This window comes from Monodelphis domestica, chromosome 2, assembly GCF_027887165.1.
Source record: "Monodelphis domestica isolate mMonDom1 chromosome 2, mMonDom1.pri, whole genome shotgun sequence".
NCBI lineage: Eukaryota > Metazoa > Chordata > Mammalia > Didelphimorphia > Didelphidae > Monodelphis > Monodelphis domestica.
Window position 1 is genome coordinate 272,734,155 of NC_077228.1, and position 23,804 is coordinate 272,757,958.

Below are 23,804 nucleotides of genomic sequence, written 5' to 3' on the forward strand. Positions count from 1 at the left end.
TTCTTCTGGGGGTTTTTAATTTGTTTGCTTTCAAGTTTTTTATTTGCATGTCCAATTCATTGATCTCTGCCCTCCCTAATTTGTTAATATATGCACTCAAGGATATGAATTTTCCTCTGAGTATTGCTTTGGTTGCATCCCATAAGGTTTGAAAGGATGTCTCGCTATTGTCATTTTCCTCAAAGAAATTATTAATTGTTTCTATGATTTCTTCTCTAACTAACCGATTTTGGAGTATCATATTATTTAATTTCCAATTAATTTTTGATTTGGGTCTCCGTGTACCCTTACTGATCATTATTTTTATTGCCTTATGATCTGAAAAGGTTGCATTTATTATTTCTGCTTTTCTGCATTTGTATATGCCATGTTTCTGTGACCTGGTGTATGATCTATCTTTGTGAATGTGCCATGTGGTGCTGAGAAGAAGGTGTATTCCTTTTTGTCCCTATTTATTTTTCTCCATATGTCTATTGATTCTAATTTTTATAAGATTTCATTCACATCTTTTACCTCTTTATTATTTATTTTTTGGTTTGATTTATCTAAATTTGATAGTGGTTGGTTCAAGTCTCCCACTAATATGATTTTACTGTCTATTTCCTCCTTCAATTCTCCTAGTTTCTCCATTAGAAATTTGGGTGGTATACCATTTGGTGCATACATGTTGATTAGTGATAATTCCTCATTGTCTATACTCCCTTTTAACAGAATATATTTACCTTCCCTATCCCTTTTGATCTGGTCTATTTTTGCTTTTGCTTTGTCAGATACCATGATTGCAACTCCTGCCTTCTTTCTATCAGTTGAGACCCAGAAGGTCTAACTCCATCCTTTAATTCTAACCTTGTGAGTATCAACTCGCCTCATATGTGTTTCTTGAAGACAACATATGGTAGGGTTTTGGGTTCTAATCCAATCTGCTATTTGTCTACGTTTTATGGGTGAGTTCATCCCATTCACGTTCAAAGTTATGATTGTCACTTGTGGATTCCCTGGCATTTTGATATCCTCCCCTAATTCTGACCTTTCTTCTTTAGCTATAACCTTTTAAACCAGTGATTTACTTTAGATTAATCCCCCTAGTCCCCTCCCTTGATATGCTTCCCTTTCTGGCCCCTCCCTTTTTTGTTCCCTTCCCCTCCCCCCTCTCCTTCCTTCCCTTTTTATATTCCCTCCCCTCCTTAATTTCCCCTTCTCTCTTGCCCTGTTGGATAAGATAGAATTCAGGATCCCAATGGATCTAGATGTTCTTCCCTCTCAGAGTTGATTTCACTGAGAGTAAGGTTTAAGTAATACCACTTCTCACTCTCTTCCTCTCCTTCTCATTTGAGAATTCTTCCCCTCCCCTTCCCATGTGTATCTTTGTGTGGGAAAGATTATTCTATTTAGTTTTTCCCCCTTTATTTCTTGAAGTAAATCTTAGTATCCTCAACAATTCCCCCCTCCCTTTTTCTTTCTTCCCCCCCTTCACCAAATCGTCTTAATGTCCCAATTTTTCCCTATGCGTGATTCTTCTAACTACTCTTATGATGCATACAATTTTTGAGAGTTACACATTACATTTCCCCCACATATTAATATATATATACATATATATATATATATATATATAATTTGATATAAATGTAGTCCTTATAGAAGAGAATTTGACTTAAAGAAAAAGATAAGATTTTTCTCCTTTTCCCTTTCTTTCAAATTTACCTTTTCATGTTTCTCTTGCTCTCTGCGATTGGATGTTGAATTTTCCACTAAGTTCTGGTCTTTTCTTAGCAAATACTTGGAAATCTTCTATTTTGTTGAATGCCCATGCTTTCCCCTGGAAGTATATAGTCAGTTTTGATGGGTAGTTGATTCTTGGTTGGAGACCCAGCTCTCTTGCCTTTCTAAATATCGTGTTCCATGCTTTGCGGTCTCTTAGTGTGTTTGCTGCTAAGTCATGTGTGATCGTTATGGGAGCCCCTCTATATCTGAAGCTCCTCTTCTTGGCTTCTTGTAAGATTTTCTCCTTAGCTTGGAAGCTCTTGAATTTGGTGATTACATTCCTGGGGGTTGTCTTTTGGAGATTTAGTATAGAGGGTGTTCTATGAACCCTTTCTATTTCTATTTTTACCCCTTGCTTGAGAACATTATGGCAATTCTCTTCTATAATTTCCTGTAGTATGGCATCAAGGTTTTTGTTTATCTTTGGTTTTTCGGGCAGACCAATGATTCTCAAATTGTCTCTCCTTCCTCTGTTTTCCTGGTTTGTCACCTTGTCAGTGAGATATTTTATGTTTTCTTCTAATTCAGTAATTTTTTGACTTTGCTTTATTAATTCTTGCTGTTTTGCAAGATCACTGTCTTCCAGTTGCTTAATTCTGATCTTTAGGGACTGGTTTTGCTTTTCAGCTTGGTCTGCCCTTCTGTTAGATGCTTCCAGCACTTTCTCCAATTGTGAGGTCTTGTCTGTCAGGCTGCTGACCTCTTTCTGGGTTTTCCCCCATTTTTCTTGCCAGAAGGTTTCCATCTTTTGGATAAGCTCCAATTTGAGTTCTTCCAGAGCTGGTGGATAATTTCCATTTGGGGGGGCATGTTTTGATTTTGTTTGAATTTCATCCTCTTTCTCTTCTTTTCCTTGGGTATTCCTGCCATAAATGTTTTCAATAGTCACTTTTTTCCCTTTCTTCTTGGAGGCTTGATTTTGGGCCATGTGAGCCATCCCTTCGGTAGTTTTTTCCCCCTTTCCTTTTTGGTCCGAGGTCTGGATGATATGGGTGGTTTTCCTGTGGATTTAGGTTGCCTCTGACTAGTTCTTCCCAGCCTCTGCAGTTTGTTAGTATGCCCACCCCTGTGCTCAGCACGCCCGCACCCGTGCTCTGTGGTCTCTTCTCACCGATGTGCAGGAATCTCCTGTAAAACCGCTCTGAGGGGTGGATCTCTGGTATTCCCTGTCAGTTTCCAGGGAGCCTGGTGTGCCCCACCACTACAGTGAGGGGCGACGCTTTGGCCTTAGCAGTTTGTTTTTTTTTTTTTACAGATTCTTGAGACTCCACACTATTTGCAGTTTGCAGGGGCCCTGTGGTCTGTGTGCTCTGCAGTGCACAGGGTTCTCCCATTAAATTGCCCTGAGAGGTCGTTCCTTAGCAGTCTTTAGATCCCAAGGACCCTGGTGTGCCCCCCCAGATAGAGATGTTCTTCACTCACTCACTGTCCCGGTGAACGCTCTGATCCCCTATTCTGGTTCCATGGGGGAGGTGGTGGGGGAAGGGGGCTCAGTTCACGTTTTTGTGCAAGCTTTTCTTCCTTCTTATAGTGTGGCAATGTTCAAACCCCCTGTACCTCCATTTCTGTAGGGTACTGGAGAGTCCCTCCATTCTTCCAAAGATGATTTTTATGTTCTTTTGAGGTAGTCGATTTTGTTCGATGTGTCTAGGTTGCAGCCATGTTTACCTGGAAGTCTGGAGTCAGGTTTCTTGAACGTGAAGACTAGCTATAAGAATAGGTAACCTTTATTAAGCACCTACTATATGCTAGGCACTGTGCTAAATTCACTTTATTCTACTAAATTATTCTGACTTCTGGGCATGGGGAGCTGTTCTTCTCTGTTCTTATTGCCTTGCTTGTTCCTTAAGGGTGTGGGGGTGGGGTCAGGTGAAGTTGAATACCTAGTTAATTATGGGATTAGGTAATACTGTGAGTGGAACACTACAAACTAGCCTCTCTCTCTAGAGAATGCCTGGGATAGGAAGAATGGACCAATGAAAGACTTGTACAAGAATATTCATAGCTGCACTCTTTGTGGTGGCCAAAAATTGGAAAATGAGGGGATGACCATCAATTGGGGAATGGCTGAACACATTGTGGTATATGTTGGTGATGGAATACTATTGTGTTAAAAGGAATAATAAAGTGGAGGAATTCCATAGGGACTGGAATGACCTCCAGGAAGTGATGCAGAGCGAAAGGAGCAGAACCAGGAAAACATTGTACACAGAGACTGATACACTGTGGTACAATTGAAGGTAATGGACTTCTCCATTAGGGACAAAGCAATGTCCCTGAACAATCTGCAGGTATCTAAAAAACACTATCCACAAGCAGAGGATAAACTGTGGGAGTAAAAACACTGAGAAAAAGCAACTGCTTGACTACAGGGGTGGAGGGGATATGACTGAGGAGAGACTAAATGAACACTCTAATGCAAATACCAACAACATGGAAATGGGTTCAAATCAAGGACAGATGTGATACCCAGTGGAATCGCGCGTCAGCTGTGGGAGAGGTGAGGGGAGGAAAAGAAAATGATCTTTTTTTCCAATGAATAATGTTTGGAAATGACCAAATAAAATAATGTTTAAAAAAAAAAGAATGGACCAATGAACTCCATCCAGAAAGCCAGGACAGGTGAGTCCTGAAGCTGGAATCTGAGTGTTCTGAAAGGAAGTCCTTTTTTTTGTCTAGGACCATGTGAAGAGTGGCTGAGGGACCCCCAACCTAGGGGGTCATAGGTCTAAAGGCTATAACTATTGAATTTTTTGGGGGGTAGGGATATGAGTGGGGAGGTGAGCTGCAATAGAGTGAGGTACATTGGGTGGAACCTCTAATTTCTTTGATGTGAGGAACTCTTGGACAGTTAGGTGGCACAGGGGATAGAGCATCAGATCTGGAGTCAGGATAACCAGAGTTCAAATATGACCTCAGGCACTTCCTAGCTGTGTGACCCTGGGAAAGTCACTTCATCCTGTTTGCCTCAGTTTCTTTATCTATAAAATGAGCTGGAGAAAGAAACGGCAAATCTCTCTAGCATCTTTGCCAAGAAAACCCCATGGTGGATATGCTATGACCCCTGAGATCACAAAGAGTTGAACCCCACTGAACAAGGGGGATTTCTTTTATAGTGTTTGCATTTCACAGTGTGATTCTTTTTTTTAAAACCCTTACCTTCCATCTTAGAATCAATATTATGTATTGGTTCTAAGGCAGAAGAGTGGTAAGGGCTAAGCAATGGGGGTTAAGTTACTTGTCCAGGGTCACACAGCTGGGAAGTGTCTGAGGCCAGATTTGAACCTAGGACCTCCTGTCTCTAGGTCTGGCTCGCAATCCACTGAGTTACCAGATGCCCCATACAGTGTGATTCTTTGCTGAATTTGTTTATATTCCTTCCCTTGAAAATAAACCTAGAGAATTACCTCAAGGTCTGTAAGGTGGAGAAGAAAAAATTTTTAAAAAGAGAGCAAGCACCAAAATTGCTAGGTGACTTTGAAAATAGAGCATCTGGCCTTGGAGTGAAGAAGATCAGAGTTTGAATTCTGCTTCAGACACTAACTATGCAACTCTAGGTAAATCATCTAACCCTTGTCTGTAAAGTGGGAAGAATAATAGCACTGACTATGCACCTTACAAATTAAAGAGCAAATGAGATTAAAATAAGTAATATGCTTTGCAAATCTTAATGCATTAGGAAAGGGTTTGTTTGTTCATCCTTTGTTTTCAAAGAGGACCAGTGACATCATGTAGTGATGTCTTGGCTTGAGGGTGGATTGGATTTAAGTGAGGCAAAGTTTCACAACATCGGCTGTCTCATGCGACAAAAGTCAGAACAACTGGCAATGGTCTGGGATTCAGTGGATGACCCTGGCATCTCCCATGTCTGACCAATTGTTGTTATCCACCCATTCTACCAGGAGAAGTCTTCACATGCTTGGCACTCTCCTAACTCACTGACAAGCCAATGCTCAGGATTAGTTGGAGCAAAGTCATGTCATTGAGAGAATCCCAGAGATGTATGAGCAAAATAATTCAGGCTGACTGCAATTTAGTGTGTGTGAAGAAAGAATAATGAGAGGAAATCAGGGGTGTGCTGGAAGCAGCTCAGATCAGCTCTTGAGAGCTGTTAGTTAAGTTTTCAGTAAGCATTTACATCTCAGAAATTGCAGGTACATTGCCAGAGTTAAGTCATTTGCTTACCAGCAAAGCTAGAAATCCAGGTTGAGGGCCCAAAGATTGGACTCTAGTTTAATCTTAAAGAGATTTTCATTATAGGAGTATAGACTGCCATTGACATTTAAGTCTCTGATCAGATACTTTATTTCACTTTTATCCAAAATGCTTTGACGAAGCAAAAGTGCAATGAAATGTGAAAGCCTTAGCTACTCTGATCAACACAGTGATCCACAACAATTCCCAAGGATTCATGATGAAAAATGCTGCCCACCTCCAGAAACAGAACTAATGAACTCTGAGTGCAGACTGAAGTACATTTTTCCTGTTTTTTTTCTTACCTTCCACCCCACAACATAGCTGATGTGGAAATGTTTTGTATAACTTCTCTTGTAAATTGGGCATTATATTTTTTTGCCTTCTCAGTGGGTGGGAGAGGGATGAAAGAGGGAGAAAATTTGCAACTGAAAGTGAAAATAATCATTTTTAAAGAAGTGCTGGTAGGAAAAAAAACAAACTTTGTTGAGGAATATGTCCTTTTAATTAGGCCATTTGCAACCAAAGCCAATATTTAAAGCTGAAGAGTTAACTCCTAAGCAGGATCAACTACTAAAAACTCATGTACAACTGACAATTTTATCCAGATTTAACCTACATCTAGAGTACATTGAAGGACAGCAAGGTGACTCGGTGGATAAAGTACCAGGCCTAGACTCAGGGAGACATGAGTTCAAATTCTGACCTCAGACACTAATTAGCTGGGCAAGTCGCTTTACCATATTTGTCTCAGTTTCCTAATCTGTCAAACGAGTTGGAGAAGGAAGTGGCAAACCACTATACTATCTTTGCCAAGAAAACCCCATTTGGGATCACAAGGAATTAGACACAACTAAACAATAACGGAATAGAATAAGAATGTACTTACTGATTTTTGATGGGGGCGAATAACAACTGGAGGAGAATTGTTAGGATTTCTTGCATCATACCACCATCTCTCTCTGTGTCTCTATGTCTCTGTGTCTGTCTCTGTGTCTGTCTGTCTGTCTGTCTGTCTGTCTGTCTCTCTCTCTCTCAATCAAGGCTCCATCAAGATAAGCAGCCCAGAGATACTTTGAAGTCAAGCCAAGCTGAAGGTTGAGGATGAAAACCATTGACTCCAAGCTAAGAATTCAAAGGAAGTTAACAAAGGAAGTTAAGGATTTAGTGACAACGGTACTGATCGCTCTCCTGGAATTTGGTTCTTTAAACGTTGCTCTAAAATATCATCTTTGAAGCTATTAGTTGATTCATGTTAAATACAGCTGTTTTAATAAAGAGCAATATATTTTGATAAACCATGAGGAAATACATAGTTCTAAGTCAGTAGGGGCTTGAGCAGAAAGCCCCATCTGAAAAGCATGGCCAAGCCAAAGCATGTTTAGACCATGTGACTGAGACATCAAAGACTGCTTGGTATGTAGCCTACTTTGCAAACCCTAAAGCACTACATTGAGTCAGCTCTCATTATCATTCTTCTTGACAAATGATAAGTTTGACTCTCGAAGGGTCAACCAACCACTTTTGAAAGCTGAAATGGACGTTTTGAAAATCGGATCGATAACTTTTCTGTTTTTAGGTCACTGGCATTTTCCCAATGATCCCCATCTTTTCTTCCTCCCAGAGAGTTATCCCTTAAAACAAAGGATTTTTTTTTTAAGAGAAAAAAGAACTCGGAAAAAATAGCCAAAATATCAATCAAGTCCAACATTATATGCAGGACTCCACACCTATGATCCTTCACCCCTGCTACTCCCTCCATCCCATTGCCCCCAAGAAGAGAGAGGAATCCATTTCCATATCTTTTCTTCAGCAGCAAAGTTTGATCACTATAATTTCACAGGAAACCAAAAAACTAAAATTACAAGGTGACAATATATTTCAGGATTCCCTTCTGTCTTCCCCCTGGCACTTGTAATATCAATTATACTATGTGATTACAATATTTTGTTTAAGTTTTTTTCACTCATCTATATTAATTAGGGGCATGTAGTACAGTGGTTAGTACCTGGGACTTGGAATCGGGACACCTGGGTCTTTGTCCCAGGTTCTCATTAGCAGTATTATGTAGGAAAATCACTGAACCCTCTGAGCCTCAGTTTCTTCATCTGTAAAATGAATGATAATGCTTGTCTAATCCCACAAGGTTATTGTTAGGACAAAATATGATAATGAATGAAAACTCATCTAACCCAATCAGAAAATTGTAAAGCATTTTGTACAAATAGGAGAGCTTCCACATCTTATTCCCCTGTTTTATTATGAAGCTTCTACTTTTAAAAATCCTCCCCGTCCTTTCTGTTCACAATTCTTCATCAGTGTTTAGTCAGTGCTTCACACTGAATCATAGATTTAGAGTGAGAAGGGAATTTGGAGGTCGAATAGTGGAACTTCATTTTATGGATGAGGAAACTGAAGACAAGACATGGGAAGTGACTTGCCCAATGTCTCCCATGTAGAAATCACAGCTAATACTCAAACTCAGGTCTTCTGCTTTTTACTATAAGGCTCTTTTTTGTGTGTAAAAGCTTTCTGAATTTATGTAACACAAATTGCCATTTTAATTTGCATTTGAATATTATTATCATAAAAAATTTTATTTTCAGCTCCAAATTTTCTACCTCCCTCTATTTCATTTTCTCCCTTACTTCTTTGGAAGCAAGAAATATGGTTCTGCAAGTCCTGCAAGACATGTTTCCACATTAGCTACATTGTAAGAAAAAGACAAAGAAAGTGGTGCAAATGGGCTTCAATCTGAACTCAGTTCTCCATCTGGAGGTAGAGAGCATTTTTTTAATCACATATCTTGGAATTGTGAATTATTATAACCTCTTGATCAGAGGAGTTGTCTTTTACAGTTGCTTATCCTTAATATTGCTGTTACTGTGTACAGTATTCTCCTAGTTCTGCTCACTTCACTTTGCATCTCTTCATATAAGTCTTCCTAGGTTTTTCTAAAGCCATCCTGTTCACCTTTTCTGATAGCACAATAGTATTCCATCACAATCCTGTACCACAACTTGTTCAGCCACTTTCCAAGCAATGAGCATTCTCTTGATTTCCAATTCTTTGCCACCACAAAAAGAGCTGCTACCAATATTTTTTTAACATGTAAGTTTTTTCCTTTTTCTTTGACCAAAGGGTATGCTCAGGTTTATGGTCCTTTGAGTATAGTTTTCATGTTATTCTTTAGAGTAGTTAGATTAGTTCACAACTCCACCAACAGTGTATTAGTGTCCCAATTTTTCCACATCTTCTCCTACAGGGCCCTTTCCACTACACCAGTCTGCCCCCCTGGAATTGTTACCATAATTGGTATCACTTTTAAGAAAACAATAATTCCAGATTTCTGGTACAAAAATCAGAATTTTTTTAGTTGAATGAATAAGTGAATAAAGCATTATTAGACATTTATTATTGTCAACGAAACAGTTAAGGCAGTCCCTGCTCTCAAGGAGCTCATATTCTAAAGGGGACACGATATATATGGAGGTTTCCATTACAAGTCATATAGAAGAGTCCCATGATCCTTTGGGTACATTAGCAAAGCCAATGTCAATGCCCCTTCTTTACTATCATTTCCACTAATAAAATCAGATCTGTTTCTGATGTTAAACCATTTGAGAGTGCCAAGACATTCGGTAGAAATAACTTTTTTTCCCCCTGAGTCTTCGATAACTGTGCACCTGCAGAAACCAGGCTGTATCTTCACAGGGATCCTTCCCAGGATGAAGCGCTGCTATTCTCGAGGGTTCAAGGTGTTGGGTTATCTCCTTCCAGGTCTTCAGGGAGATGATGGTCAAGGCAGTGGTACTAGTATGACTTCCCAGCTAAATGCCGCCTCCTGTCTCTCTCTCAAGGTGCCTTGCAGCTTCGTCTAGGCTGCCTTATCTGGCCCCTTGTGTGAGGCAGGTAGCTAGCCGAGGTTGCTGATGGTGACAAGAAAGGCGGGCCCCCTTCTCCACAAGGATTCCTGCCCTCAGTGCTGTCTGTGGCAGTTGGGCAGGAAACAGACTTCGTGATTTGGTGATTGTTACTGGTTTTCAGTCGTATTTGACTCTTTTTAGGGTTTTCTCATCTAAGAAACTGGAGTGGTTGGCCATTTCCTTCTCCAACTCATTTGAGATGAGGAAACTGAGGCAAACAGGGTGAAGTGACTTGCTTGGGGTCACACAGCTAGGAAGTGTCCAAGGCCAGATTTGAACTCAGGAAGAGAAGTCTTCCTGGCTCTAGTCTTGGCACACTATCCATGGTGCCACCCAGCTGAGGGAATACCACTGATCCTAAGGTTTGTGGGTTCAGGATCCTAGGCTGCCTCCATGAGGGTTTTTTGCTTGTTTGTCTGTTTGGTTTTTGTTGTTGTTTATAACGCTTACTTTCTGTCTTAGAAGTGGTTCCAAGGCAGAAGAGCAGTAAGGGCTAGGCAGCTGGGGTGAAATGACTTACCCAGGGTCACACAGCTAAGAAGGCCAGATCTGAAGCCAGGACCTCCCAGGGCACTTTGCTACCTAGCTCACCCTGCTTGTTTTTAATTAATTAAAGTGCTTCAATGTAAGGGATACTTCAGGCATCCATGATGTTGCCCGTGTGGGCACTTTCTCCATCATGCACACTGCAGGGTCACTTCATCTTTGGGAGTTTTAGTTCTTCTCCTGGCAATGAGTTCAGCCAAGCTGCTTCTCAGGGACGGGGGGATTGTCCATGAGCAGGACCGTTCTGAAAGTCTCTCCAGCCTGGTAAAGCTTTTGCTCAGAGCCTCAGTTCTGAGACCATCTTTGGGGGCCCAGTTCACCTTGGCGTGACAGCAGGACGAGTCACAAACAGGTAAAGGTCAGAGTCATCTGAGAAATTGGGTGAACAGCCAATATGAAAGAGGAAAAATCTCTTGGGGGCCAAACAATGTTGTGGACCAATACATTTATCATATATACCCAGCCTTAATCATAGATGAATTTTTTTAAAAATTCCTTTTTAAAAAAATTTTTACCTTTGGGACAGCTAGGTGATTCAGTGGATAGTCCTGGAGAGGGTGGATTGTGTCTGGGGTCAGGAACACTCATTTCCCTGAATTCAAATCTGACCTTAGACACTTGGTAGCTATATGACCCTGAGCAAGTCACTTTATCCTGCTGACCTCAGTTTCCCCATCTGTCAAATGAGCTGGAGAAGGAAATGCCAAACTACTAACTGTGTGCCCCTGGGCAAGTTGCTTCACCCTGTTGGCCTCAGTTTCCTAATCTGTCAAATGAGCTGGAGAAGGAAATGCCAAACTACTACCTGTGTGCCCCTGGGCAAGTTGCTTCACCCTGTTTGACTCAGTTTTTCTCATCTGTCAAATGAGCTGGAGAAGGAAATGGCAAACTACTCCAGTATCTCTGCCCAGAAAACCCCAAATTGGGTCATGAAGATTTCATGACTGAAAAATGGCTGAAAAAAACAAAGAGGACCTTAGATATCATCCAGCCATTCCTGCTCTACTCCAGCCCATGTGGACCTCACTTCTGAACACCCATAGATGGATGATGGGTGCTACTCATTTATAAATGGTGATAATGGCTGGATCTTACACAGTCCTTTGAGCCCTTTACAAACATTGTCTCATTTGATCCTTAGAACAATCTTATAAATCACTAGTGCAAACATTTTAACTCTCTTTAGAGATGAGGAAACAGATATAGAGAAAAGGAAGCAACTTATCCAAGGTCATAAATACAGGTAGTAAATGGCAAGACTGGACTCGATCTGGTTTTTCCCTTGTGTATTAGCTCTTGGGGGCGCATTCTGGAGTTCAACCAGGTTTGAAGCAGCTTGCAAGCAAGGATAGGATTCTTCTTTGTGTGGACCAGGGCATCTATTGGCAATTTCTCAGCAAATAGTGGTCACTAAGTTTTAGTTGAATGAATCATGACCTAGCCATGTGGACCAGGAGGCAGCGAATGACGTCCAGAGTCAGAGGAGATGAGTTTGACCCATTTGTATGACCTTAGACGGGTTATCTGACTTCTTCAGGCTTCATGTTTATAAAGGGGTGGGGAGTTGAGCTTAACTGACCTCCCTGAGGTCCCTTCCGGCTCCCTTCCGTGGAGGCCTGGCCTTAAAGTAAGATGTTATCAGGAGAGGTCCTGCTGTTTTCTATCTAGAGATGTGGTTATACCTGGGCCGTGTTGGGACCAGCAGAAAGATCTCTGGGTGCCCCTACTGGGGTAGAACACGGGATGCTTCACGTTTCTTTCCTTCCCGCTGTAAACAATCAAAAGAAGAAGCAAGGGAGGAAACGAAGGTTTGATCTTCTGAGCATATCGATTTAAGCTATACATGCTAATTGCCCAATAAATGGGTTCCAGGCCCCTTCCTCAGCTTAGAGCTGGACTCTGAATCCAGGAGGAGACCAAATAAGACCACTTAATTAAGAAGAAACAATGCCATGTTAGGTACACTGATTTCTAATTGGAGGAAAGAGGAGGGCTTTCCAATTTGAGAGGGGGAAGAGTGCAATTTCCTGGATGGAGGGAAGGGGTGCCCATTCCTCCCAAATGTCTGTGCATAATCAAAGAAACGAGGAACAGTGGCTGACTGATGGGGGGGGGGGGAGTTTTCAGGTAAGACAGTTATGGGGAAACTCCTTGCATGAATTTGAGTTTCTGGGCAACATAACCTCGTCCCTGGCTCTAAACAGCAGGTCCAGGGATCCATTTCCCTGCCATGCAGGGCTGGCTTCAAACAATGCAATAAGATTTTCTCCAGTTCCCACAAGTGAATCAACTTTGGACTAGGCCCCTCACAGCATAGAAAGGGAACCTGAGCTAGCTCCAGAACGGAGCACCAAGATGGGAGTCAGCGCAGTTCCCGAGGTTCCTACAATTAACCGCTTGGTTGTCCTACAGCTCTCTTACACCGCCTTCTCAGGAGCTAAGCTTCCATAGCCACGCAGCCCCTTGGGGCCCATCTCCCCTTATGGTCTCCCCGTCGCAAGACAGCTAGTGACTCGCAAAGTAGGGAAGGCAGGAAGGGAAGCGGAGGGTTCTGAAGCACGGGCTCCCCCGCTCGCTCTCCGCTCCAAAGGCACATTCAGCTCCACCGGATGTTCCTGTAGCTCGCTGGAATTTGGACTGATTTACAAAGATAAGATCAATCTGACCCCTAATTCCTAAAATGCAATTTATGGGCTTTGCCTCTTATGTGCCACAACTCGTCTGCTTAGAGCAAATCTGGTAATTATTTGTGTAAACACAATGCACTGCTCTGTGGGTTATAATTGGAGGCGCTTTGCTAGAACAGGAAATGGGAGTGGGGGGACCAAAGCAGCTGGGACCCGCGCTGAAATCTCTCCTTGGAGAACTCTCACCTGCGTCTTTGAAAGCAGAACGGGGTTCCCCCAGGCACGTTTGGGCAAGCTGCTTCCCCACAGCCCCCCAAGGGTCCTAGCCCGTCCGCTGACTTCTCACCTGCCTCCCCCCTAATCAAGGCACCATCTTCACCCCTCTGGGCACAAGAGAAGGATGGGAGGACTCTCCAAGCACTTCCTGTGAAAACGTGTATTTCCGAGCCCCATGAAGAAGCCTCGGGAGGAGGAATTGAAGGCTGCCAAGCCCAGGGCAAGTGATGCCGGGAAAGGGAAAGCTCGTAGCTGCTTCTGCCTGCTGAGAGCGCCCCAGGAACACTACTTCCACACACGCTCGCACAACAGTTATGAGGATTAGAGAAGAAAGAAAATAGATGGATTGAGCCAGCTGCTGTCTTAAGCACTCCCAGGAGGCAGCTGGGGGGATGAAGCCGAATCTTTAAATAACATTAATGTTTGAACTCTTTCAACTGTTATCTAATTGTATGGAGGCCCTCCCGGTGGAGCCATCGTCAGAGCCCTTCACAATCTACAGCCAAGACGCAATTATTAAGCACCTACTATGTTCCAGGCGTTGGATGTAAAGAAAGGCAAATCCAGGTCTCTGACCTCAAGAATGGTCAGTTAAAAGAGGGTGAATGAATAATTAGGCTCGGGAGTTAGAGGGATAAGTAAAAGCTTTCTGCTTAAGGTGGACTTAGAGCCAAGGTTCGAAGCCACTGGACACAGGAAGGGGAACATTTCAGGCAGCAGATGGCCAATGAAAAAGCAAGGAGAGAGGCAATGTTGTTCAGTCTGACTCTTTGTGACCCCATCTGGGGTTTTCTTTTTTTCTTTCTTAAACTCTTACCTTCTGTTCTAGCATCAATACTATGTATTGGTTCTAAGGCAGAAGAGCAGTCACGGCTAGGCAGTGTGGGATAGGTGACTTGCCCAGGGTCATACAGCTAGGAAGTATCTGAGGCCATATTTGAACCCAGGACCTTTCCCTGTCTCTAGGCCTGACTCAATCCACTGAGCCACCCAGCTAGGAAGTGTCTGAGATCAGATTTGAACCTAGGACCTTCCATCTCTGGGCCTGGCTCTCAATCCACTGAGCTACCCATCAGCCTCCTCTGTTTTTGCTTCCCTCTATCTGGGGTTTTCTTGGTAAAGGTACTGGAGTGGTTTGCCATCTCCTTCTCCAGTTCCTTTTTTAATGGATGAGGAAATGGAGGCAAACAAAGTATAAATAAACATCTGAGGCTGGATTTGAACTCAGGTCTTCCTAATTCCAGACCTGGTGCTCTATCCACTGTGCAACCTAGCTGCTTCACAGCAAATCATCTGGTCAGTATAACCAGATCCTAGAGTTAAGGGAATGGAGACCAGAAAAGGAGAAAGGGGACAGGTTATGAAGAGCTTTCTGTGCCAAAGGAGTTTATGATTAGAATGGGAGCCCGCTATACTGGCCTTTTCTTTGGATCTTCCTTGCTTAGTAGTGCTTGACACTGTCGGTTCTTAATAAATGACTTGCTGATCCTGGCAGTTCCAGAGAGCTGGCTGGCACAGCCAGAAATGGACTAAAGAAAAATCATTGGCAGGGAGCAGCTGGGTGGCTCAGGGGATTGAGAGTCAGGCCTAGAAATGGGAGGTCCTGGGTTCAAATCTGACCTCAGACACTTCCCAGCTGTGTGACTCTGGGCAAGTCACTTAACCCCCATTGCCTAGCCCTTACCACTCTTCTGCCTTGGAGCCAATACATAGTACTGATTCTAAGACAGAAGGTAAGAGTGGGGAGTAAGAGAGACAAATGAGAAGGCTCTTGAAATAGTCCAGGCCACAGGTGAACTAGGTAAAAAAATGGATCTTGTGTGTAAAGAAAAGCTTGCAAAAAGGAAGGTGTTTTTAAAGCTCTATTCTAAGGTGGAGAGGGGAGGGGGAACTGCCCCTGGAACCTGCCCAGCCTGTTGGCTACAGCTCAATACACCCTTCGTTTGAATGCTAGCTGTGACACTCATTTCCTCAGTAGCCTGGGGCATGCCACTTAACCTCAGTTTCCCCATCTGTAAAATTGGGTTAATAATTCATACCTGCTGCTGGAGTGTGGTGAGGTTTTAATTGGGTAATGGCTGTGCAAGGCTTTGATGTAGTCAGTTTTATTAACTTGCAAGAGATTCCCTGAGGCCAGAGAAAGCAGTTAAAACCCAGGAGAGAAGAAAGGCCTTAAAAACGAAAAGCTCAGCTAAACATTTCACTTCCAGCTCTAATTTCAGAGGCAGATATTCTCTGTTCCTTCAGCGTGGGTGGAGGGAGGGAGGGAGGGGAGAGAGAGGGAAGGAGGAATGAGAGGGGAAGATGGAGGGGGAGAGAGAGAGACAGGGAGACAGAGACAGACAGAGAGACAGAGAGAGAGAGACAGAGAGAGAAAGAGAGACAGAGAGAGAGAGACAGAGAGAGACAGAGAGAGAGAGACAGAGAGAGAGAGACAGAGAGAGACAGAGACACAGAGAGAGACAGAGAGAGAGAGACAGAGAGAGAGAGACAGAGAGAGAGACAGACAGACAGAGAGAGAGAGAGACAGAGACAGAGACAGAGACAGACAGAGACAGAGAGACAGAGACAGACAGAGACAGAGACAGAGAGAGACAGAGAGAGAGAGACAGAGAGAGAAAGAGAGACAGAGAGAGAGAGACAGAGAGAGACAGAGAGAGAGAGACAGAGAGAGACAGAGACACAGAGAGAGACAGAGAGAGAGAGACAGAGAGAGAGAGACAGAGAGAGAGACAGACAGACAGAGAGAGAGAGAGACAGAGACAGAGACAGAGACAGACAGAGACAGAGAGACAGAGACAGACAGAGACAGAGACAGAGAGAGACAGAGAGAGAGAGGAGAGCCAGCCAGACAGACAGACAGAGAGAAGAGAGAGAAAGAGAGAGAGAGGAGAGCCAGCCAGACAGACAGACAGAGAGAAGAGAGAGAAATCCCAGAGCTGGGCAGTATAGTAATGGTAGCTACCAGGAGCCCCCAGGGTCCCAGAGGCTGTTAGGAATCAGGGTATCAGATTGTACTGGGCAAAGCTAAGTTAGTTGTCATCCTAGTGAATGAGTGTTATTCTTTGGCCTCACCAAAGTTCTTTCCTGAGAGCTTGACTCTAGTCAGGGAATTATTTTGGTGTTAATCCAAGTTCCTTGAAATTGAGTTAAAAACAACAACGCAGCCCCCAGCCCAATCTTTTCCATCTAGGCAGCATAAAGGAAAGTCCAGGTTCAATCAACATCCAGGGACTGAACAGTTATTCATTCAGCAAGTATTTGTTTATTAAGGATCTGCTATATTCCAGGTAGAGGCAACTGGGTGGTGGAATGGATTGAGTGAGTACCAGGCTTAGAATGAGGAAGATCTGAGTTCAGATCCCCCCTCAGACATTTAATAGCTATGTGACCCTGGGCAAGTCACTTAACCCCCAATTTGCTTCAGCTCCTCATCTGTAAAATGGGAGTACACTAGGAAAGGAAATGGAAAACCACTCTAGCATTTTGTTAAGAAAACCCCATGAGACTGGAACAACCTCCAGGAAGTGATGCAGAGCGAGAGGAGCAGAACCAGAAGAACATTATACACAGAGACTGATACATTGTGGTACAATCGAAGGTGATGGACTTCTCCATTAGTGTCAATGCAGTGATCCTGAACAAACTGCAGGGGTCTAAAAAACACTATCCACAAGCAGAGGATAAACTGTGGGAGTAAAAACACCAAAGAAAAACAACTGCTTAATGACATGGGTCGAAGGGGATATGATTGGGGATGTAGACTCTAAATGAACACTCTAATACAAATACCAACATGGAAATGGGTTCGAATCAAGAACACATGTGAAACCCAGTAGAATCGTGCGTCAGCTTTTGGGGGTGGGGGGGAGGAAAAGAAAATGATCTCTGTCTCCAATGAATAATGTTTTGAAATGACCAAATAAAATATTGTTTAAAAAAAAAAAGAAAGAAAACCCCATGGATAAAAGATCATGGGGTCATGTACAGGTCCTGGGTATATAGTCCAAAGATATTGAGGTGGGGAGATCATATTCAGCAAGGAATAGTGAAAAGAAGACTGGGATAGGTGTTGGAAGACCAGGTTGGCCATCAGTCCACCATGTGACCCTGAACAAGCCATTTTGCCTGTGCCTCAGTTTCCACATCTGTAAAAATGAAGTTCCTGAGGGTTTGTGAGAAACAAAGAATCTAGAAATCATATCTTGGTATAAAGACCAAAGAAATGGTAGTTGGAAAAATATGGGATTAATCCTCCACTTTTTTTTTCTAAATTAAAACATATATATATATATACATACATGTAATTATTTGGATAATTGCACAACTATGAAAAGCTGCTCTAGTAACTAGCATTCATCTAGAACTTTAAGGTGTACAAAGCATTTTATAAATATCTCATTTCATTCTCATAATAATGCTGGGGGGTGCTATTATTGTCTCCATTTCACAGATAAGGAAACTGAGGCAGACAAATGTTAGTTCACTTGCCTAGGGTTACATAGCCAGCAAATATCTGAGGTTATATTTGAACTTAGGTTTTCATAATTCCAGATGTATTCATTGTATACACATACTACCAACCCCTCATTGCTAGTGAATGCTAATTCATGAAGGATCCCCTAGAGCAGCCAAATTCAACATAAAGGACATGATTCCTTCTCCTTCCAAGTCAAGGAAGCAAACCTGCATTTGGGGGTGGGAAGGAGATATCTTAAGTTCTGTTTCTGGGCCCTCTTGGCTCTATAGGAGTTATGGGGGGGACAGTGAGGTGGGGGGTAGAGGAAGGAAATTGGCACTAGATGGCAAATGGGAAGATGAGGACAGATGCCCCTCATCCATTATCTTGTTCATATAATTCCAGTGGAGCAAGAAAGAAACATTCAATGAAAGGAAGGAAGGAAGGAAGGAAGGAAGGAAGGAAGGAAGGAAGGAAGGAAGGAAGGAAGGAAGGAAGGAAGGAAGGAAGGAAGAAAGGAAGGGAGGGAGGGAGGGAGGGAGGGAGGGAGGGAGGGAGGGAGGGAGGAAGAGAGGGAGGAAGAAAGAGAGGGAGGGAGGGAGGGAGGAAGGAAGGAAGGAAGGCAGGAAGGAAGGCAGGAAGGAAGGAAGGAAGGAAGGAAGGAAGGAAGGAAGGAAGGAAGGAAGGGAGGGAGGGAGGGAGGGAGGAAGGGAGGAGGAAAGAAAGAAAGAAAGAGAGAGAGAAAGAGAGAAAGAAAGAAAGAAAGAAAGAAAGAAAGAGAGAAAGAAAGAAAGAAAGAAAGAAAGAAAGAAAGAAAGAAAGAAAGAAAGAAAGAGAAAGAAAGAAAGAAAGAAAGAAAGAAAGAAAGAGATTGCCAATTCTATGAGCATATGCCATTGCAAGAATTTGGGAAGCATGTTTGTTTTTTTTTAAATCCTTACCTTCCATCTTAGAATCAGTATGTATTGGTTCCAAGGCAGAAGAGTGGTAAAGGCTAGGCAATGGAGGTTAAGTGACTTGCCCAGGGTCACACAGCTGGGAAGTGTCTGAGGCCAAATTTGAACCCAAGACTGTGGACATCCAGTGTGGTAGTGACAACAGATTATTCATTCAGTCGCATCAGTCTTTAGGGGATCCTTGTGTGGAATATATATATGTGTGTATATATATATATATATATACATATATATATATATATATATATATATATATATATAATCCCTATATGTTCCACACAGTTCAGATATTATATTATTATTGACTCTTTTGCCTTTCTCCTCCTCAAGAGCTAAATCATGTTCATCCTCACCTCCTCGGGAGTATATTTGTTCTCAAGGGCAAACAAGAACCTTGAGAAACAAAACTGTCTGCATTAGCAACTACCTATTTGGAAATATTAATTATATTTGTTTTCCCTGGATCCTAGATAAGAACCAGAGTAGCTAGGTGGTGCAGTGGATAGACTATTGGGCCTGGAGTCAGGAAGATCTGGGTTCAAACTCAGCATCAAACACTTACCAGCTGGGTGATCCTGGGCAAATTGCTTCACCCTGTTTGCCTCAGTTTCCTCATCTGTAAAATGAGCTGGAGAACGAAATGGCAAACCATTCAAGTATCTTTGCCAAGAAAACTCCAAATGGGGTAACGAAGAGTCAGACACTAGAGAAATGACTGAACCAATATAAAAAGGACAGAGATTAATTTTATCCCGATCCCTGTTCTCAGCCTTACTACTCTTTGCGTTTGGGGTGGGGGTGTACCTGCAGTTTCATTGATATAGAGAGTTAGTTCCCAAGGGAGGAAGCTCTCTTCACCAATACAGTTTGGGAACTATTCTGCAACTAATATTCTTAGAGTTACCAAGGACACTAAAAGGCTGTGACTCATGGGGACAGCTGGGTGGCTCAGTGGACTGAGCACCAAGTCTAGAGATGAGAGGTCCTGAGTTCAAATTTGACTGCAGACACTTACTAGCTGTGTGACCCTGAGCAACTCACTTAACCCCAATTTCCAAGCTCTTAATATTCTTCTGCCTTGGAACCAATATTTGGTATTGATTCTAAGAAAGGTTTTTAAAAAGGAGTGGCAGAGATTGATTTTACTGTAACCCCTATTCCCTGTCTTACTACCATTTTGGGGGGTTGGGTGAGAACCTGCAGTTTTACTTATATAGGGAGTTCCCAGATGAGGAAGCTCTCTTCACCAATGCAGTTTGAGGATTATTATTATAGGTTTAGAGAATTGTAGAGACTGTGACTTGCCAAGTGTCACAGATATTAGAGGTGACACTTGAACCCTTTCTGTCTTTGAATTGAACTCTTTTCTCTAGAGCTAGCAGGCTGTTCCTGATGGCTCTTGCCCTCATCATTACTATTGGCCTCATCATCCATTTCAAACCAGACCTCTCTCTTAAAAACAAAAAACAAAAACCAGCCCACATTAATTAATTGAATTCCCTTGTATATTGGGAAGAGAATGATATTTGATCTGAATGCAGATCCAAACTCTGATACTGACAACCTGTGTGACCTCAAGGAAGTTGCTCCCCTTCTCTTTCTTTCCTTATATATAAACCAGTTGAATTAACTAATCCCTAAAGTCTAGCTCTAGGTCTTATAACCTTAACTGTATCATTCGCATTTTATTGCTTGATCACAACCCTACCAAATGTTTCTTTGGTTTCTGTCCAATTCCATTGGCTTCAAGATGTTTTCAAAAGTTTTGGCCATGGTCTGCTGATTGCATGTATGAGAGAAGATGGAGGGAGTGGGAGAACTGTCTCGGTTCTTTGAAAGCATGTATCACTCTGGTTAGATAGTTTTGTGGATAGAGTTGTGGACCTGGAGTCAGGAAGACTCATCTTCCTGAGTCCAAATCTGGTCTTGGACACTTACTGACTGGGTGACCCTGGGCAAGTCACTTTACTCCATTTGTCTTACTTTCCTTATCTGTCAAATGATCTGGAGAAGGAAATGGCAAAACCATTCCAGTATCTCTGCAAAACAAACAAACAAACCCAAATGGGGTCAGAAAGAGTTGGACATGGCTACGGTTATTCTCCACCTCCCCCAGGCCTTTCTACTCAGCAGATATAGTAACCTACAATGTGTCTGTCCAGCCTTGTGCTATATGGAACTATATGGAACAGAAGGAAGTCCAAGACACCGTACAGCCCTTAAGGAACTTAGAATCTATTTGAAGAAATTATCAATTTCTTTCTTTAATAATTTCTTTAATAAAGAAAATTTCTTTCTTTAATAAAAATTGCTATTTTTCCAATTGTTTAGATATAGTTTTAACTGTGTGGAGAGTGTTTTGTAGTTGTGTTCATATAATTCCTGAATTTGTCTTGGCAAGTAGATTCTCAGGTATTTTATCTTGTTTAGAGTGATTTTAAATGGAGTTTCTCTTTCTAACTCTTGCTGCTAGGTTTTGTTGGAAACAAATAGGAATCCTGATGATTTATGTGGGTTTATTTTGTACCCTGCAACTTTGCTAAAGTTGTCGATTATTTCTACTAGTTTTTTAGTTGATTTTCTTGGATTCTCTAAGTATACCATCATGCCATCTGCAGAGTGATATTTTAGTTTACTCATTGCCTACTCTAATCCCTTCAAGTTCTTTTTCTTCTCTAATTGCTATTGTTAGCATTCATTTCTAATATAATATTAAATAATAATATTGATAATGGGCATCCCTGCTTCACTCTTGATCTTATTGGGAAGGCATCTAATTTATCCCCATTGCAGATGATACTTGCTGATGGTTTTAAATAAATACTGTTTATTAGTTTGAGGAAAGGCCCTTTTATTCCTATATTTTCTACTGTTTTCAATAAGAATGGGTGCTATATTTTGTCAAAAGCTTTTTCTGCATCTATTGAGATATATCATATGATTTCTATTAGTTTGGTTGTTGATATGGTCAATTATGCAGATGGTTTTCCTAATATTAACCATCCTTGTATTCTGGTATAAATCCCACCTGGTCATAGTGAATAATCCTTGTGATAACTTGTTGTAGCCTTTTAGCTAGTATTTTATATAATATTTTTGCATCTTTGTTCATTAAGGATATTGGCCTATGTTTTCCTTCTCTGTTTTTCTGGGTTGGGAATCAGTACCATATTTGTATCATAAAAAGAATTTGGTAAGACTCCTTCTTTGCCTAGTTTGTCAAATAGTTTGTAGAGCATTGGGATTAATTGATCTTTAAATGTTTGGTAGAATTCACTTGTGAATCCATCTGGCCATGGTGATTTTTTTCTTAGAGAGTTCTTTGATGGCTTGTTCAATTTCTTTTTCTGATATGGGAATATTTAAGTATTCAATTTCCTCTTCTGCTAATCTAGGCAATTCATATTTTGTAAATATTAATTCATTTCACCTAGATTGCCATATTTATTGCCATATGATTAGGCAAAATAGTTCTTAATAATTACCTTAATTTCCTGTCCATTAGAGATGAGATCACCCTTTTCATTCATGATATAGTAAATTTGGTTCTCTTCTTTCTTTTTCTTAATTAGATTAACCAATATTTTATCTATTTTATTTGTTTTTTCAAAATACCAGCTCCCAGTCTTATTTATTGATTCAATAATTCTTTTAATTTCAATTTTATTAATTTCTCCCTTAATTTTTAGGATTTCCAATTTGGTCTTTATCTGAGGATTTTTAATTTGTTCTTTTTTTAGTTTTGTTTTAGTTGCATGCCCAATTTGTTGATCTCCTTTCTCTCTCTCTCTCTCTCTCTCTCTCTCTCTCTCTTTCTCTCTCTCTCTCTCTTTCTCTCTCTCTCTCTCTTCTCTCTCTTTGTTAATATAGGCACTCAGGAATATAAAATTTCCTGAGTACTGCTTTTGTTGTATCCCAAAAATTTTGATATATTGTTTCCTCATTGTCATTTTCTTCAATGAAATAATTAATTGTTTTTGATTTGTTCTTTAACCAACCAGTTTTCGAGAATCAGATTATTTAATTTCCAATTAATTTTTTATTTGCCTCTCCATGTACCCTTGCTAATTATAATTTTTATTGCATTATGATCTTAAAAAGTTGCATTTATTATTTCTGCTTTTCTGCATTTGTTTGCAATGTTTTTATGCCCTCGTATATGGTCAATCTTTGTGAATGTACCATGTGCTGCTGAAAAGAAGGTATATTCCTTTTATTCCTATTTAATTTTCTCCATATAGCTATTAACTCTAATTTTTCCAAGATTTATTCATATCCCTTACTTTTTTCTTATTCATTTTTTGGTTTGATTTATCTATATCTGATAGAGGAAGGTTGAGGTTTCCCATTAGTATAGTTTTACTATCTATTTCCTCCTTAAGCTCCATTTGGTGCACACATGTTGAGTCCTGATATTTCTTCATTGTCTATACTGTTTCTTAGCAGGATATAATTACCTTCCTTATCTCTTTTAATCAGATATATTTTTACTTTGGCTTTGTCAGATATCATAATTATGACTCCTGCCTTCTTTTTCTCAGTTGATGGCTTCCAGCAGGTCAATTTTCGTCTCAAATTTGCTTATTATTTAATTTGATTTCTGTGCCTCTTTTTCCATATGGGCAATTTTGTGTAAGCTGTTATTTTCTTTTAGTATTAATTTTGTTTCTTTCCCCCATATTCTTCCCATTTTTATTTTATCTTTCTTATTTGGTTCTTGAACTCCTTTTTGAGTTCCTTGAGAGCTTGTGACCAATTTCTATTTTTTTTGAAAGCTTGGATATGTTTTCTTGTTTGTCACTCTCTGCTATTGTTTCTGCATTTTGTTCTATTTCTCCATAGAAATTATCCAGGGTCAAGGGTATTTTTTACTGTTGCTTATTCCTTTTGCCACTAGTGGATTGGGGTTCCTGTATGTTGGTAGACATTGCTTTTTTAGCTTCTGTCTTGCAGGGCTTTGCTTTGGTAGTATCTTCCCTTCACAGTCAGAAGTCTGAATGAGGGCAGGTAATGTGATGTTCTTTGTGTAGGGGGCTTTAAAACATGTTTTGCCCCA